Here is a 17,128-nt window from a genome sequence, read left to right on the forward strand (position 1 = left end):
ACATGCGTGGAGACAAAGCTGTCGTGCTTGGCAAAACATTGGTGCCTCCGACAAGAACAAGAAAACGGAGCAATATGACATGTAAACCCGCGGGAATTGGCCGTACACATGGAAATACGAAAGAAGGGCAAAATCTTACGTGTTTCCCTACTTTGTGGACTTCACATACTCGATAGGGAAATGCTTGATCTGGACCTTCGAGCCACTGTAGTGACGCGCCCAGGTTTCCTTCAAGTTGTTGATGAAAAACTCTGTGTGAGAGCGAAGCGACTCGTGAACTCCCGAACGGATTGAGTCGAGAACTTCGAAGCGTTGCTTTGCCAAGTTGATGCAAATCGTCTAGTAGTGACCAGTTTTGTTGTGTGGGTCTTCGGGAGTAAGCTCTTGAAACATCGCGAACATCACCTGCACATTCCGCGGGGAAAAATTGTCAAAGGTAAAAGAACCGTAAGGGCTAGTTAACAAAACAGGGAGGTAATACTAAGAATAACAGCCGTGTGACAGTGGGTGAAGGGTGTAATGGGACACAACATGTTGATCATGTACAAGCAAAAAAAAGCAGTGGTGAAAAAAGATTTCACCAACCGAAAAGGAAAGGCTACATATAAATTTCTTCATTGTGAGCTTGAAGTCACCATGCTGGTCAAACGCTTTACGAATTTGTTTGTGTGAGAAGTCTCCATAAAAAATCCTCCTCATGATAGTTGTGCTCATAATGATCTTATCGGATGGATGTCGACGTGGTTGTTGATGAAGCCAATACCCGCAGAGATAACATTCTGGGATAATCTCCCGGTAGGCATCACGGACTCAGCGATATCATCCATGTGAATAAACGTCTCATGGCAGTCGATGACCTTAGTTCTGTCCAAACATGAGCTAGAATGAATGAGCAAAAAAAAAACTGGTACAGATGAAGAAAGGTCTGAACTAAAAAGGTTTGGGCAAGAAGTGGAGGATGAGAAGCAACTTACTCTCTGATTGCATTCATATGCTTGTTGTTGCTTCGCGCATTTCCAAAACACCTAACGATATCATAAAGTGCTTGCTATTGCTTTGTGGCCTTTATTGTAGGTTCATAGTCCACTTCCGGGGGGGGGGGGTTGCACAACCCTTGCCCGCCGCATAGAACCTGGGGTGGCGCTGCTCTGCACATCAACAAAAGTGGTAGCGTGTGCAACAGGTGTGCTAGAAGGGGCTTTTGTCTGCATTTTTTTCTTGAGGAGCACATCCTGCTCCATCTTGCATAGCACTTCATCCATTGATGATGATATCTCCACAAGTGATCATGCGTGTGGTAAACAAAGTTGTCACGAAGGATATTTGTAAATGCCCATACAGTTAATAGACAAAAAAGATGACAAAATAGGCAGTGGACACATGGAGTACAACGTGTTGGAATTGCCAACAAAAGAAAAAAATGAGGTTGCCACCGCAAAAAGTGATATGTGGATAATACCTTGAACAATAGGCTCGGCAAATTTGACAGCCTTTCTGCCATCTACAATTGGCTGCGCCATCATCTGTTTCGGCTGTGACAAGAATGCATAAGACACCGGGATAGCATCAACTGGCTCGATTGGCTTGCTCAAATCAATTCCGAGGATGTACGGTGGTGGTGTGAAAGCCATAGGGTGCCTGAACTTACGCTCATTCTGCTTGTCAATCACACGAAGAGACGCTGCCAACGGAGACAGATCAACAAAGACGTCCTTGTCAACTGATCCGACGTCCTTAGGATTGGAAGTGGGGCGCGGAGTCGTGTCCGAAATATTGATAGGCACCTTCTTAGTTGTCCCTTTCACTGGATAGTCAACTCTTGGAGTGTAAGGGACCCCCATATCCAGTGGGACACGTGTGTGCTTGAGCGTTGGATTTGGATGAATCTTTTCTTTCTGAGGGACTATCGGTTCCTGGGCAGTTCCACCTCCAAGTACATTTGTCTGAACTGGATCGACAGTCTTGCTCTGGAGGGTAGGCGGGAATAAGGTTGAAGCAGATACATACCGTGTGTGCTGACGATGCACGTTGCCTGACTGATCAACTTTGTTCCGAGGGCTCTTCCTGGTACTGACTACCTGTTTTGCTGATTTCTTGTCGGCAACGTGTGGAGCAGATTTGGAAACAGTGTGCGGATGAGCGGTACGAACATGCGGGATAGCCTGATGTGCTTGTTGCGTGACAGCCGGACCCTTGTTTTGAATAGCAGTTGCGGTGGCCAAACTTGTGCAATATTTACCTACTGAACGAGGTTTCTCAGACGTATCAACAGTGGAGTTTGGCGCATTCACCTTAGGCTGGTGTGCTTGGTGCGGAGGAACAGACGGTACTGGGCTACCTCCGAGCCCCTGCCTCATGGATACCAATGCCGGCGCAACCTCAGTTGATCTTGGGGAGATCAATTCATCAGAGCCCCTGATGCTGCACCTTCATTGCTGGTCAACACGGTAGCAACAAAAGACAATAACTTGGTTGGTGCATGAGAACTAGTGGCAGCAGGTGCTTTGATGAAGACCACATTGTCAGATGAAGCAAGATTAGCATGCATGCGCTGCAACAGGTCTTTTTCGGTAGGTTTAGTCATATGACCAGACATATTGCTTCTCATCTTTAGCCTGCATGCAAGTAAGGTAGTAACAATAGAAAGGTTGTAAGTTGTCATGCATGAAAGGCATAAGTAAAATTTGACGTGGTGTAATGAAGGTTAAAGGGCTCGAAACAGATGGAAAAAAGTTGGAAGTATCAAAGAAGCAGAAAAGTTGTCATGTGATTAATAATTTGTAAATATGAACAAAACTAAGGTGAACCAGCAATAAAGAGTGCACAAGTTATGGATCAGTAGGTAGTGATGAAAAGCCATTTCTGCAGGGGTTCAAGTTACCACATGGCGGGTACCCCGAAAGTTGGCGCATGTGGTAGAAAAAATGTAAGGAAGTAAAGTTGCCACCTTAGCGGGTATGAGAGCAAAAAAGTGGGAGGTGACATAAGTGTGCAAGGTAAAAGGTTGACATGTATGGACAACTAGAAGTTGCCATGTACTGTACGTAAAAGTAGACATACGAAAACATAACACTTAAAAATGTACGGTAATGATAACTCCCGAACGTTCGAGAGTTAAGCATGGCAACCCGAACGGGTTTAGATGGCAAGTTTAGTTTGCGTGAGATTTTGGAAACATGGCAATTTTCTGTCCAAAAAATGAAAAAGGATGAAGTTGCCATCCCATATGAACTGAAGTTGCCATCCCCTATGAACTGAAGTTGCCATCCCATATGAACTGAAGTTGCCATCCCCTATGAACTAAAGTTGCCATCCCCCATGAACTAAAGTTGCCATCCCCTATGAACTAAAGTTGCCATGTAAAAACGTTCGGGACGAAATGCTCAAAATTCGAACGTTCGAGAGTTATTGGATTCCGTATGTCGTAGTGCTTACCTTTTCCCTGCACCCCTTATGTCCTCAAGAACAGCCAGATCCCCTGTGTTGGAGGATGCAAAGCAAGGAGATGAACATGTAGCCGTCTGAGCCTTGCCTGCACGAGTAGAAGATCTGGGTGGATGTTGGGCAATTTTCTCTGTGGTTACTCTTTCGCCAGCGGTTGCCTCCCTACAAGAAAAACAAAAAGGCACTAGTTGTTGAGTGGGAAGCATGAAGCAGCAAATAGGTATAATAAATAATAAATGATTTACAATTGCAAGAATCAGTGGTGAACAGGAAAGTGTACCTCTTTCTAGCAGCAACGGGGTCCAACTTTGTCCTTTTAGAAGCAACTTGAAGGTCTGCATCTTGTGCTTCCCTATCCCTTTTCGAGGCTTGAGTACCAGAATGACCACCCAAACACTATGCAGTGGATGTCTCAGCACCTCCGCAATTGTGCTCAGGCGACGTGTCATGCTCGTTGCCGTCCATTCTGTTATCGCCATCATTATGGGTGTCATCTTGCGGGTCATCGTCGTTGTAGTCACTATCGTCAACTGATAAGTCTTCATCGCTAGGGGGTACCTCTTGTGAATCGTTGTGGTCATATCTACCCCTAGACCCAGTTGGACAAGAAGTGCCACCACAAACAAAAGAACGAAACTGGTTGGCAACTTCTTCTCCGTCACCAGTCGACATTGCAGTCCAGCCCCGTACAAGGTTGCCGAGGTTGGTCACACTGGACGCAAACTGACCAACGAGATTCTCGATGTTACTTCGCGCCTGCATTTGGAAAACACAAAAACAAAAAATGGAAGAGATCAAAAATGCTCAGCCAGGAGTATGAGTTATGTTGAAAAAAATGGTGCATCAGAAAATTGTGTGGTACTAATAGTTAAAGGGCATGAATCATGTGTGTGTCTATCCATCCATTTACTGAAGTTGTCGGGGCCCCCGAAGATGCTGTAGTGAACATTGTGTTGTCCCATAAGCTGAAAAAAGAAGAAGAAAAGGTGGCAAGTTTGAAAAGTCGGTAAAAATATATATGTAAACTAAATTCAGCGATGATATGTGAAAACTAAATTTGGCATGGTCAATTATGAAATTAACCATGATCCATAAACTACATTTACAATGGTGAAATAATTAAATTTGCCATGATTAATTATTAAAAAAATTGTCATGCACAAGTTCTAAATTGAAAAATTCAAAAATGGTACTTTCATTAAATTTGCCATGTTTTAGTTATCGTTTCTCGTGGCAATTAGCGATCACTTTTCATGGCAAATTTTTTTTGAAAAAAATGGTCGCAACTATTTGATGGACGGTGAGTTTGCCATGATCCAGGAGAACTTTGTAAGTGTGCCTTGTTGAAGTGATCATTTTAAGGGGCAACTGTAGAGATGTACAAAAACATGGCAATGAAGCCATGTGACCTGAGTTAAACTTGCCATGGGGTAAATGTATAGTGAAATTATGATTTATGTAAAAAGTAAATTGCCAACGATATGACAGGAAAGAATTGGGCCATGGGCCGTAAAGTATAGTACGGGTAGAAGGACTAACCTATAGCTTGCCAAACGTCCCATCAGGCCTCCTGTCCGCAGCGAGAACATCCTTGATTGCAGCATCAGTCCAAGAACAAGCAACAAATTTGTGAGGTGGAGGCAGTCCACCAAACGGGTTAAGATTGACAGTGCTGATGTCAAGCTTATCGACATACATGAGCTGAAAAGAAAGTGTGAGACATGCAGGTGGAGCCACTGGCATAGAAAAATGGTGTAATGCGTAAAATGAGTAAGAAAGCACTGTCAAGTATGGGGAGGGGGTGTGAATAAGAGTGTAAAAGTCAGATGGTTTGGCATGAAAGTAAACTTGCCATCAGATGCAGCCGACAACCTTTGTTGAACGCTTTGTTTGATAGTGAAGTGTGAAGGAAATCAACTATGAACTTGCACCAGTTCATGTTGGCAACATTCCCTATTTGGTCCTGTGAGATGGAGGAAATGACAAAAGAACAAGGAAAAAGGCGTAAGCTGCAACATTATGTTGGTGAAGAAAAAGGAGATAATGATCTTGAAAGCTAACAAATAAGTGAATGAATAAGCATGTAAAGGTGCACCCGAGGGTACATGGCAAAAAGTTCATACCAAAACAGGGAAGCATCTGCTGTTGGGGCGTAACGATGTCGTGGGAGCAAACACATTTGAGACCAGGTACATAAGCAGCTTCCTCTTGAAATCATCATCGCTTGTTTCCATCGCAGCAAGCATGTTCGCAAAAGCAAAGTTCGCCAGGAGGGTCGTAAGCCCAGGGAACATTTCAGGAAAAAGACGTGCTTGCACTTCCGTATTGATCTTGTATGGGACATCCATGATGCCATTGGGGACACCAAGTGTATTGAAAACAGATTCCTCATCTAATGGAATCCTTCCACGTCCTGGTATGAAAAATTCCCTCTTGTCCAGATGGTATAACCTCGCAAGCTAGTCGCATGGGGTTATTCAGGTTAGTGCACTGAATGTTCATCAATGCCTACATCCCCATTTCCTTTGCAGCTTCTTTCTGGGCAGCATCGAAATCTTCATACAGTCCCGTTAGGCGTTCATGTGATCCCCTGTTGTGCGCGGCTTGCTGCTGTTGAACACATGTGTAAAATTTAAGTTAGAAAAAGGTGATAATAGGGGCTTAGGGGTTGGTACCATCACATACAAAAACATGTTTAACATGAAAAGAGAGATAGAGTCATGTGGACTGTACATACCTTCTTTGCATTGTGATTAGCAGCACCCGCAACTTTAGCTCTGGGCGGCATGAAGTCATCATCGTCGGGGTCAGGGGCGTTCCGAACCATGGTGCTGTCAAAAAATGGCAATAGGAAACGTCAATGCAACCTGAGTGGTAGTAAAGTTGCCGTCCTAAAGTGTGAACTAAGTATGTGTATTAGAAGCTGACAGATGGGAAATGTGAAAGAACAAATAAAAAGAATGTTGCCATGTGGCCGACGATCAAGTCACACTAACAGTGCGCCAGGTGGTCAGAAATGCCATGCAAAAAAAACTAGGACATGTACATATGTTAAGTAGGCAAAGTTGCCATCAAATGGAATATATCTGCAAAAAAACTACATAGATGGGTATGAGAGCACTGTAGTTCCATCCACACTATAGATGTAACATGTGGTAAATTGCCATCCACTAAGCTGCAGTCAGCAGACATAGAATATGCCTTCGGAAACATAGTTCGCATGAGTCACTCTCTTTGAAAGTCGGACATATATATGTAAGAAAGTGCAGTTGCTAGTAGTAATGTCAGAAACTTGCCATCGGCATGAACGGGGTCAACATTAGGAATGAAGGAATCTCACATCATAGAGAGACATGATAAAATGTACTTTGTGTGTGTTGCAAAAGCAGCATCATCTGGCTGTATATAATGAAAAAGGTACCTCAACAACAGGAAAACAGAGTGTACTCTATTCTAAGCAGATGAAATTCCAGAGTATAGCACACAAAACATGCTGATGAACAACTTTGGACAAAAGTTTCCATCCTCTGTCTAGTAGACAGTCAAACAAGTTGCCGTCTGGGGGTATACTAGTGAATCTAATAAGTTGCCATCCACGAAAAATATTGCATCCATATTTTACTCTAACAATGGCAACAACCCACATGTGAGGTTCAAAATATGCACTGCACTAACATCAAATTTGTAGATGTAGCACTCCACAAATCACTCTGCTCTAGCATTAGATTCGTGGGCCTAGCTTAAGAACAGAAAATCCGTATGTCACTCTGCTCTAACACCGGATTTGGGGATCTAGCTTAAGAACACACCCAGATAACATGAGGAAACATCCATAGACGACATGAAAAAGTGTGTGCGCTGTGACTGACCTCATCGAGGAGACGGAAGCTTCGGTGGTCGCCAGATAGGAGATCCACCGAGGAGTAGCTCCGACGAGCAAGCGCTTGTACACCCAATCTCTGACACAAATCCGTCATCACCTCGCACACAAGCTCCGCTGGTCGACTAGATAACTTCTTCCAGATGAAGCACTCGACTCGCTGGTGCAGCCTGCAGGTGCCCCCAAGAACAACGGCAGCCGGCTGATATCCGTCGGCTTCAGATCTCGCCGGAGAGAACGAAGTACGCGGGTGGTATTGAAACCACCCAGCGAACGGGCGGGGGAGAGGGGTGCAATGCATATGGGAAATGCAAGCAAATAGAGAAGCGGGAGGGGAAAAAGGGGGCGCACGGTGGCGGTTTTGCCTTGGTGTAAGGCAAGTGCTCAGCGGAGTGGTGGGGGAGGAGAAGTGGGGTGGGGGAGGGGAGTTCGGACCGAGAAGCCAATATCCCGAATGGGTGGTGGCTGTCCTATGTGGCAGTGGCTCGAGTCAAGATTCATGCAAAATGAGCGTGCGTCGATCAGCGCGTTCGAACCGAGGGGCTGTGAACGCGGACGTTCAGCACTTATCGATACTGTATTTTTGTGCAGAAATAAAACTTCTCGGAATGACCTGAAAATCCTCAGAGACACGTTTTGGAATTAGTAAAAAATATTGGCGAAAGAATCAGCGTGAGGGGGCCCGCACCTTGTCCACGAGGGTGCAGGGCGCCCCCCGGGGCGTGCCCCTGCCTCGTTGGCCTCCTAGACCTCCACCGACCTCAACTCCAACTCCATATATTCACTTTCGGGGAGAAAAAAATCAGAGAGAAGGATTCATCGCGTTTTACGATAGGGAGCCGCGGCCAAGCCCTAATCTTCCTCGGGAGGGCTAATCTGGAGTCCGTTCAGGGCTCCGGAGAAGGGAATCCGTCACCATCGTCATCATCAACCATCCTCCATCACCAATTTCATGATGCTCATCGCCATGCCTGAGTAATCCCATTGTAGGCTATAGTCACCTACTATGTGTTATGATCCGGCAACCCGAAGTGACAATAATCGGGACCACTCCCGGTGATGACCGTAGTTTGAGGAGTTCATGTATTCACTAAGTGCTAATGCTTTGGTCCGGTACTATATTAAAAGGATGCCTTAATATCCCTTAGTTTCCAAGAGGACCCCGCTACCACGGAAGGGTAGGACAAAAGATGTCATGCAAGTTCTTTTCCATAAGCACGTATGGCTATATTAGGAATATATGCCTACATTACATTGATGAACTGGAGCTAGTTCTGTGTCACCCTATGTTATAACTGTTGCATGAGGAATTACATCTGACATAATTATCCATCATTGATCCATTGCCTATGAGCTTTTCACATATTCATCTTTGCTTAGTTACTTTCCTGTTGCCACTGTTACGATTACTACAAAATTGTTGCTGTTACTTTTGCCACCGTTACCGTTACCTCCATACTACTTTGCTACTAAATACTTTGCTGCAGATATTAAGTCTTTCAGGTGTGGTTGAATTGACAACTCAGCTGCTAATACTTGAGAATATTCTTTGGCTCCCCTTGTGTTGAATCAATAAATTTGGGTTGAATACTCTACCCTCGAAAACTGTTGCAATCCCCTATACTTGTGGGTTATCAAGATCTTTCTCTGGTGCCGTTACCGGGGAGCATAGCTCTATTCTTTGTGTCACTTGGGATTTATATTTGTTGATCACTATGAGGAACTTGAAAGATGAAAGAACCAAGATTTTCCCCTCAACTACGAGGGGAGGTAAGGAACTGCCATCTAGCTCTGCACTTGATTCACCTTCTGTTATGAGTAAATTTGCGACACCTACACCTGCACCTACTATTGGTTCTGATATGTCGCATGTTATTGATGATGCCACTTCTGCTATGCATGATGCTTATGATGAAACTACTTCTATACTTGATAATACTGTGCCATTAGGTGAATTTCTTGATGAACAACTTGCTAGGGCTAGAGAGAATGAAATTATTGAAACTGATAATATTGATGAAAGTGATGATGAAGATTCTCCCCCTAGATATGAACTGCCTGATGTGCCTGAGGGTTAAGTTATGGATGAAGAAACTACTAGAGACCATTTTGCTTGCAAAGATAGATATGATCTTAAGAAACTGTTAGCCAAGCTTAAAGAAAAGTCTTTGAATGCTAGAATGAAATATGACCATGCTTTTGCTACTTCAGCTATCTGCGTTATTGATAAGGATTATGAATTCTCTGTCGATCCTGAGTTAATTACTTTGGATGAATCTGGTCCTTTTTATCACTATGAATCTGAAACTATTGAGGCACATCTTACTAAATTGAATGATATAGCCACCTTATTACTCATGAGGAAAAAATTCGCTATTATTACACCCTTAAGTTTTTCTGTTCTCAATAAAGGGTGATGCTAAAACATGGTTTAATTCTCTTGCTCCTGCTTGTGTGCGTAGTCCCCAGGATATGATTTATTACTTCTCTGCTAAATATTTCCTTGCTCGTAAGAAACAATCTGCCTTAAGGGAAATATATAATTTTGTGCAAATTGAAGAAGAGAGTCTCCCAGAAGCTTGGGGGAGGCTTCTCCAATTACTTAATGCTTTGCCTGATCATCCTCTCAAGAAAAAAATGAAATACTTGATATCTTTTATAGTGGACTAACCAATGCTTCCAGAGAGCACCTGGATAGTTGTGCTGGTTGTGTTTTCAGGGAAAGAACTGTTGAGCAAGCTGAGTTGCTATTAAATAATATATTGAGCAATAATAATGATTGGACACTTCCTGAACCAACTCCTAAGCCAACTCCGAATAAAAGGGGTATTCTATTTCTTAGTCCTGAAGATATGCAAGAGGCAAAGAAATATATGAAAGAAAAGGGTATTAAAGTTGTAGATGTTAAGAATTTACCACCTATTGAATAAATACATGGTCTTAATAACCCGACACAGGTATTAAAGGTAAATTCTCTCTATAGATTTTATGTAGGTGATATCCCTTTTTATAAGTCTGCTAGCCAATGCTTGGATGAGTTTGATAATTTTATTGTTAAACAAGAAAACTTCAATGCCTATGTTGGTAGACAATTGAAACATAATGCTTATATGATTGAACACTTGAGTGATTATATGTCTAGAGTTAAAGGTGACCTTAAGCTTATTAGTAAACATGCATCCGTGGTTACCACTCAAGTAGAACAAGTACTTAAGGCACCAGATGATCTGCTCAATGAATTAAATAATAAGAACCATGATAATGCTGTTAGAGTCATGACTAGAGGTGGTAGAATGACCCAGGAACATTTATATCCTCAGGGCCATCCTAAGAGAGTTGAGCATGATTCTTAGAGAATTAATATTGATGCACCTAGTCCTTCTAAGAAAAAGAAAAAGAAAAATGACACTACAAGAGATTAGTCCTACTATGACGAGCCAAAAAATGTCATCGAACATCTAATAACATCACAAATTACACCTGGGTGACATTTTATGGGCGTCATAAGCATCGTCACGGAATCCCCGTCACAAATTACTCTTGGTGACGGCGCGCGCAAAACAATGTCACTGAAAATGAGACCTTCGGTGACGTTTTCTAGAACGTCAACAACTTCCTATTTCTACGACGGTGGATTAATGTCACAAGCTAGGAGCAAAGATGCCATATTGTACAATATTCAATGATGGAGCAATGTCATTGACTTTATGCCACGTCAACAACCACACAGATACCCCGCTAGTAGCATCACTACTTTCATTATTGATTAAGATGACATCATCAAAATATATTTACTATATTTTGGATAATTTGGAATGAATTATCAGATCCACCACATTGCAAATGCATATCACAGCAAGCATCACATCACATTATATATATATATATATATATATATATATATAAAAGTTATGAGACAAATAACATTATAAATTGAAACAAAAGAGAAATCATATTATATATTCTATCTCTTAGCCAAATCATCCTCTAAATAGAAGTGAAAATAAAAAATAACACTGACTCAAGTTTGACACGACAATACACAAGACAATGGATTCTTGCTGAGTTGCTTGAGCCCTTAAGAAAATCCAATCAGGTTATTTGTATCACGCTGCTTCTTTTCCGAGGCTTGATTCTTCTCTTGTTGTCTCTTCTTCACAGCTTCCAATTCTTATTGATGCTTCCTTTGTATCTCTTCAAATGCTCTATCTTGTGCTTCAAGTCTCACAACTAACTCCCACCAATGCCTATAAATTGAGGAAACACAACAACGTGTTGCATCTTAATGAGATGAAAACATACAAGATAATAACATATAATAGTACCACTAAGAAGCATACAATTTACTAAATTGTGAATCTGAGTAAATTATTAACTAAATTTGCGAGTATGCGGATGGGTCAATAAAACGGTATATTAGTTTGGCAAAACAAGAAGACACAAACTTTTATAAAAATTGCTAGTCAAAATAATTTACATGGATCCCTGCTACACTTTTAACTAGTGTGTTGCTTAAAGTCTTAAGTAGCATGTGAATGACTAGTGAGTCCACTAGGGCAGCGTACGACAATGAACTATAATAATCTACTAGACATATTTCATAATTAGTTGCATAAGTATAGTTGTTTGACGCTTTGGTTACTACAAAAGTTTAGATCAGCACATCACTAAAAAAACAGATCAGTAATGTACCAAAAATTTGCAGACCAAAACACAAAAATGTTTCTTTAGTAAGGAGTGACATCCATTCATCCATTCAATATATTGAACGATCTCAGAATAATGCAATATCTAGAGGTCATCACCCAACCACTACAGGCCAAATTATTCCTATTAACTTTGTGTTTTCTCATCTCTGAGTTGATTCAGACATGCTATGAATTTGGCCGTTCATCACCTTACGTACAACCAAGTGCCATAAGCAACTAGCACTAGTACAATTGTGTGCTTACTCACCTTCCCCGGCAGCTATAGCTAATTGTGTACTTGCACTTCAGTTGTACAATGCTTCCTCGATCTAAATATAACAAATAAAAATACAAGTTATGCACAAAGGAAGGACACGATGAGCTTAAATGTTAGGCATACACAAACAGGTAAGGAATTGTCAAGTACTGGACTGTAAGAAAACAGAAAGTGGAGAAGCAACAAGCAAGTAGTAAAATGTTTAAGGTTCAGACTTTACCAACATAGCAAGGTCGATATGATTATCTTGATATTGCAAACCCAGTCCTGGTACCTACTGTGAGCAGCTGATTAATGCACCTGCATTATAGGGGAATAAAACAGTAGAGAAACAATATACTAACAAGTGTTCACATGGAGAAAAAATATTACAGAATAACATAATCATTTTCTCTTTTACCAACAGTATGAGCATCTGAATGAACCTTTTAGTATACAGATTTTTTAGCAGCTAGCAACTATGGTATGGCCCATGATACAAGCCGTTGACATATCCTTGTTAACTGTTATCACAGAATATTGACTTCTTGTGCATAGTTACTAATAAAAGGCTATTCCTAGTACAGTTTCACTGTTAATACTCTGAACGTAGAGTCTAGTCACATATTAGATGTTCTTGAGCATGCTGGAGATTGCATAATCTTGCAGCTTAAAGTGGAAACTTGAGTTGAAATTATCCATTGTAGAAATTTAGAGATAGTCAGGAACATAGAAGTATAAACCATACCTTTGATAAGAGCAAAGGACATTGATCTTACTCCTGATCTAGATGAACTGCAACTAGGAAAGGAGATCTCAAATAGGTGGTTAGAAGAATCAAATTCCAGATCACAAATCTTACATCAGGAAATTGTGGAGGAAAAAGGAAGCAGCGAACTATTACCCTCGCGTAGTTGAAGGGGAGCAGATCTAATGGTCCTGTAGCCGGGTTCCTTGCAGAGTTTCCGACCCATCCCCTAGCCTATCTGCATCATCGGGTTACCTCTCCCAAACCTGGTGTCTCCCGCCGCCGCCGTCTTCTTGGTCGCTGGACAAAACCAACCTTCTAAATCACCATCTACATCTCAAGTAGTGAGTCATGGAGGGGTGGTGAGGCAGCGCCCAGATCTTGGTGAGGTTCGAGGTGAGAAACGAAGCTTGGGAAGGCGTCAGAGATGGAGTGGGCGATGGTCGACAAGCCATCCAGGAACTGGCGGTGGAGGTAGCATGGAGGTCGGACTAGGCAGCAAACGGGGCAGGTTGGCGTCGGTGTAGTGGTGGCTGGGGACGGGGAAGCGAACAGAGAGGGTGGGGCGGCAGACTAGAGGGCAGAGGCGGCTAGGTGGGGAGGGAGTTCGGGTTGCGTTGCTGGCGGCGAGTAATTTGGAGGCGCCGCTGGTGAGATGAGATCTAAGTCAGGTGCAAGTGGGTACAAGTGTATTTGGGGATTTTTTGGGCTAAGGTTTTATTTGAAGGCACAAAGCATGGCACGAGAGAGACCTACGCTTGGAGCTGAATTCTTTTCCTTTTTGTGCTCTGTGGTTCTCAATTCTTGGTGTGGCATCGTGTTAAAAGGTGGGTGATAAGAATTAAAAAAATCCCATCGACTCTTATATTTCCATTTTAACTTTTGAGATAGAAATGTAACAACACTAGCTCACGAGTACACAATTGAAGGTTTTTTGCATAGCCACTAACTATTTATTATGTTATAGATATGAAAATAATATTCACTCATTTCCGCTTGGATCCCTTATTTTATTTTTTATTTTTTAGATAAACAACATCAACTCACTGACGCTCGATTCAGGTTTTTTGCCCAACCACTACCTATTCATATTAGAAAGAACAAAATAAGTTTTACCTTTATAAAAAATAATTACTATAAGTATTTTCATGCCCACTGCCTATTATATTATATTGAAAATAATAATGACAACACTCAATAGCCTTCAAAAAAAACTATGGCAGGTCCCACTGCCAACACGGACGCATGGGTCCAATCGCTCAATAACCGAAGACCTAGCTATGGCGGGTCTAACTACTATATCGTAACATGACAAACATGATATACACAAATTCATAGTACTCGGTGACTCTAGCGGGCTCGTCATGGAAATTACCAAAACGTCAACAAAATTGGGAGTCGGGTGTGCTGAAAGGCCGAGGAAATTCAGTGACGTTCATCGTCACCGACTTGCGGCAATTGGTGACATCACCTATGACAACATCACACATTAGGAATTTTTGTGACGTTGTCCACCATCGTCATGCGGATTTTTGTCACAGTATGTCAATTTTGTTGTAGTGTGATAGGACTTTGCAAGCTTCTAGTGAACCTACTGTTGACACACCTGAGAATCCCAATGATATTTCTATTTCTGATGCTGAAAAGCAATCTGGTAATGAACATGAACCTAGTGATAATGTTAATGATGATGTTCATGTTGATGCTCAACCTAGTAATAACAATGATGTAGAATTGAACCTGATGTTGATCTTGATAACCCACAATCAAAGAATCAACGTTATGATAAGAAAAACTTCGTTGCTAGGAAGCACGGTAAAGAAAGAGAACCATGGGTTCAGAAACCCATGCCCTTTCCTCCTAAGCCATCCAAGAAAAAGGATGATGAGGATTTTCAGCGTTTGCTAAAATGATTAGACCTATCTTTTTACGTATGTGTTTAAATAATATGCTTAAAATGAATCTCTATGCTAAGTATATGAAAGATATTTTTACAAATAGAAGAGGTACCGGAAGCTGAAATTTCCACCATGCTTGCTAATTATACTTTTAAGGGTGGAATACCAAAGAAACTAGGAGATCCAGGAGTACCAACTATACCATGAATCATTAAAAGAAACTATGTTAAAATTGCTTTATGTGATCTTGGAGCCGGTGTTAGTGTTATGCCTCTCTCTTTATATCATAGACTTGATTTAGATAAGTTGACACCTACTGAAATCTCTTTGCAAATGGCCGATAACTCAACCGCTATACCCGTCGGTATTTGTGACGATGTGCCTGTTGTGGTTGCAAACATTACTATTTTAACGAACTTTGTTATTCTTGATATTCCCGAGGACGACAGTATGTCGAATCATCCTTGGTAGACCCTTTTTGAATACTGTAGGGGCTGTTATTGATTGCAACAAAGGCAATGTCACTTTTCATGTTAATGGCAATGAGCATACGGTACACTTTCCGAGGAAACAACCTCAAGTTCATAGTATAACTATTGGAAGAAATTCAACGATTACTATTGAAGGTTTTGAATTTCCTCTTCCTACTGTCAAAAAGAAATATGATATTCTTATTGTTGGGGACATGCATATCCCCGTTGAGGTAACCTAGTGTTATTCGGAAATTCTCTGGTTTCATATTATTCAGAACAAGTTTGCTAACAAGACTTGATCAACCTTGTTAGTGGATTCCTTTTGATGAGCATGAGATAGATGAAGTTCGAAAGCACAACTCTCTGTACCCTCCTTTCACATTCTGTTATTTAGATTAAATAAAGTAAAAATAAAATGTTCTCTCTGTTTTCTGAATTATCTATGCAATAAAAATACCCTGAAAATAAAAGTTCTCCAAATGCCCTGAAAATGGAGTATGATTTTTATAGAATATTTAAGAATTTCTGGCACTCAGAACACACCAGGGTGTCCACCATTTGGCCACGAGGGCACAGGGCGCCCCCCCTGGGGCGCGCCCCCCTGCCTCGTGGGCCCCATGTGCCCCCCTCCACTTACTCCAGCACCCACTCACTTCGTCTTCCTCCAGAAAAAACTCTCCCATTGCTCAAACCCGTGTTCTAGCTTGTTTTGCTGCCATTTTCGATCTCCTTGCTCAAAGCTCCATTCACAAAACTGCTTTGGGGGATTGTTCTTCGGTATGTGACTCCTCCAATGGTCCAATTAGTTTTTGTTCTAGTGCTTTATATATTGCAAATTTTTGCTGTTGAGGTGACCCTGTTCTTGAGCTTGCATGTCAAATTTATATGGTCCAAAGTAGTTTTAATGCATGATATAGCCTCTAGGCACTTGTGGGAGTAGTTGCTATCAATCTTGTTGAGTTTGGTTCACTTTTATTTTGAGTCACTAAAAATTTTAGAAATTTTTCAGAGGAAGAAAAATGTTTAGAAAAATGTACCAAGGTGGTTCTTCAAGGAAGCAAGAACCAAGGCTCGCGATACGTGAGCCAGAAAATGAACCACCAAGGGAAGCTCAAGTGCAGCCTTATGAATGGCCGTTGGAGGAATTTATGGTCCAAGCAGGCTTCAAGGATGAATTTGATGCATATGTACGCAATGCTGATCTTGGGGACTTCGTGTATGATAAGTGCTGGCAGTACTCCTAGCTCACTGATTCCTTTGTGAGGAGGTCTAAATTTTCATCCACGCGCAATTCTCAGACTGTTTTATTTGATCTATATGATAAATCATATACCATGGACCTAGAAGATTTTAATACTACTTGTAAAATCCCGCAGTGGGGCAATGTTAGTGAACCTCGCAAATCTGAATATAAAGACTTTCTTGCTAGCATCACTGTGGGAGAAACTAGAGAAATCGCACAAGCTACAATAGGGAGAATTCATTTCCCTTACATACATTATTTTTCTCTCTTTATAGGTAGATGCATTAATGATCAAGATGAGGTTTGTCACATGTGCGTTCCAGATCTTAGTGTCCTTGATGTCTACTACGCAACCTTCTTCTTGTAGACGTTGTTGGGCCTGCAAGTGCACAGGTTTGTAGGACAGTAGCAAATTTCCCTCAAGTGGACGACCTAAGGTTTATCAATCCGTAGGAGGCGTAGGATGAAGATGGTCTCTCTCAAACAACCCTGCAACCA

At 41.7% G+C, this 17,128-nt stretch overlaps 1 pseudogene; it reads right to left on the reverse strand.

Annotated features, from left to right (window-relative positions):
• Positions 1 to 710: 710 nt before the first annotated feature.
• LOC123158207 (uncharacterized) overlaps positions 711 to 17,128 on the reverse strand; it is a 32,524-nt pseudogene continuing 16,106 nt past the window's right edge.

This window comes from Triticum aestivum, chromosome 7B (assembly GCF_018294505.1).
Source record: "Triticum aestivum cultivar Chinese Spring chromosome 7B, IWGSC CS RefSeq v2.1, whole genome shotgun sequence".
NCBI lineage: Eukaryota > Viridiplantae > Streptophyta > Magnoliopsida > Poales > Poaceae > Triticum > Triticum aestivum.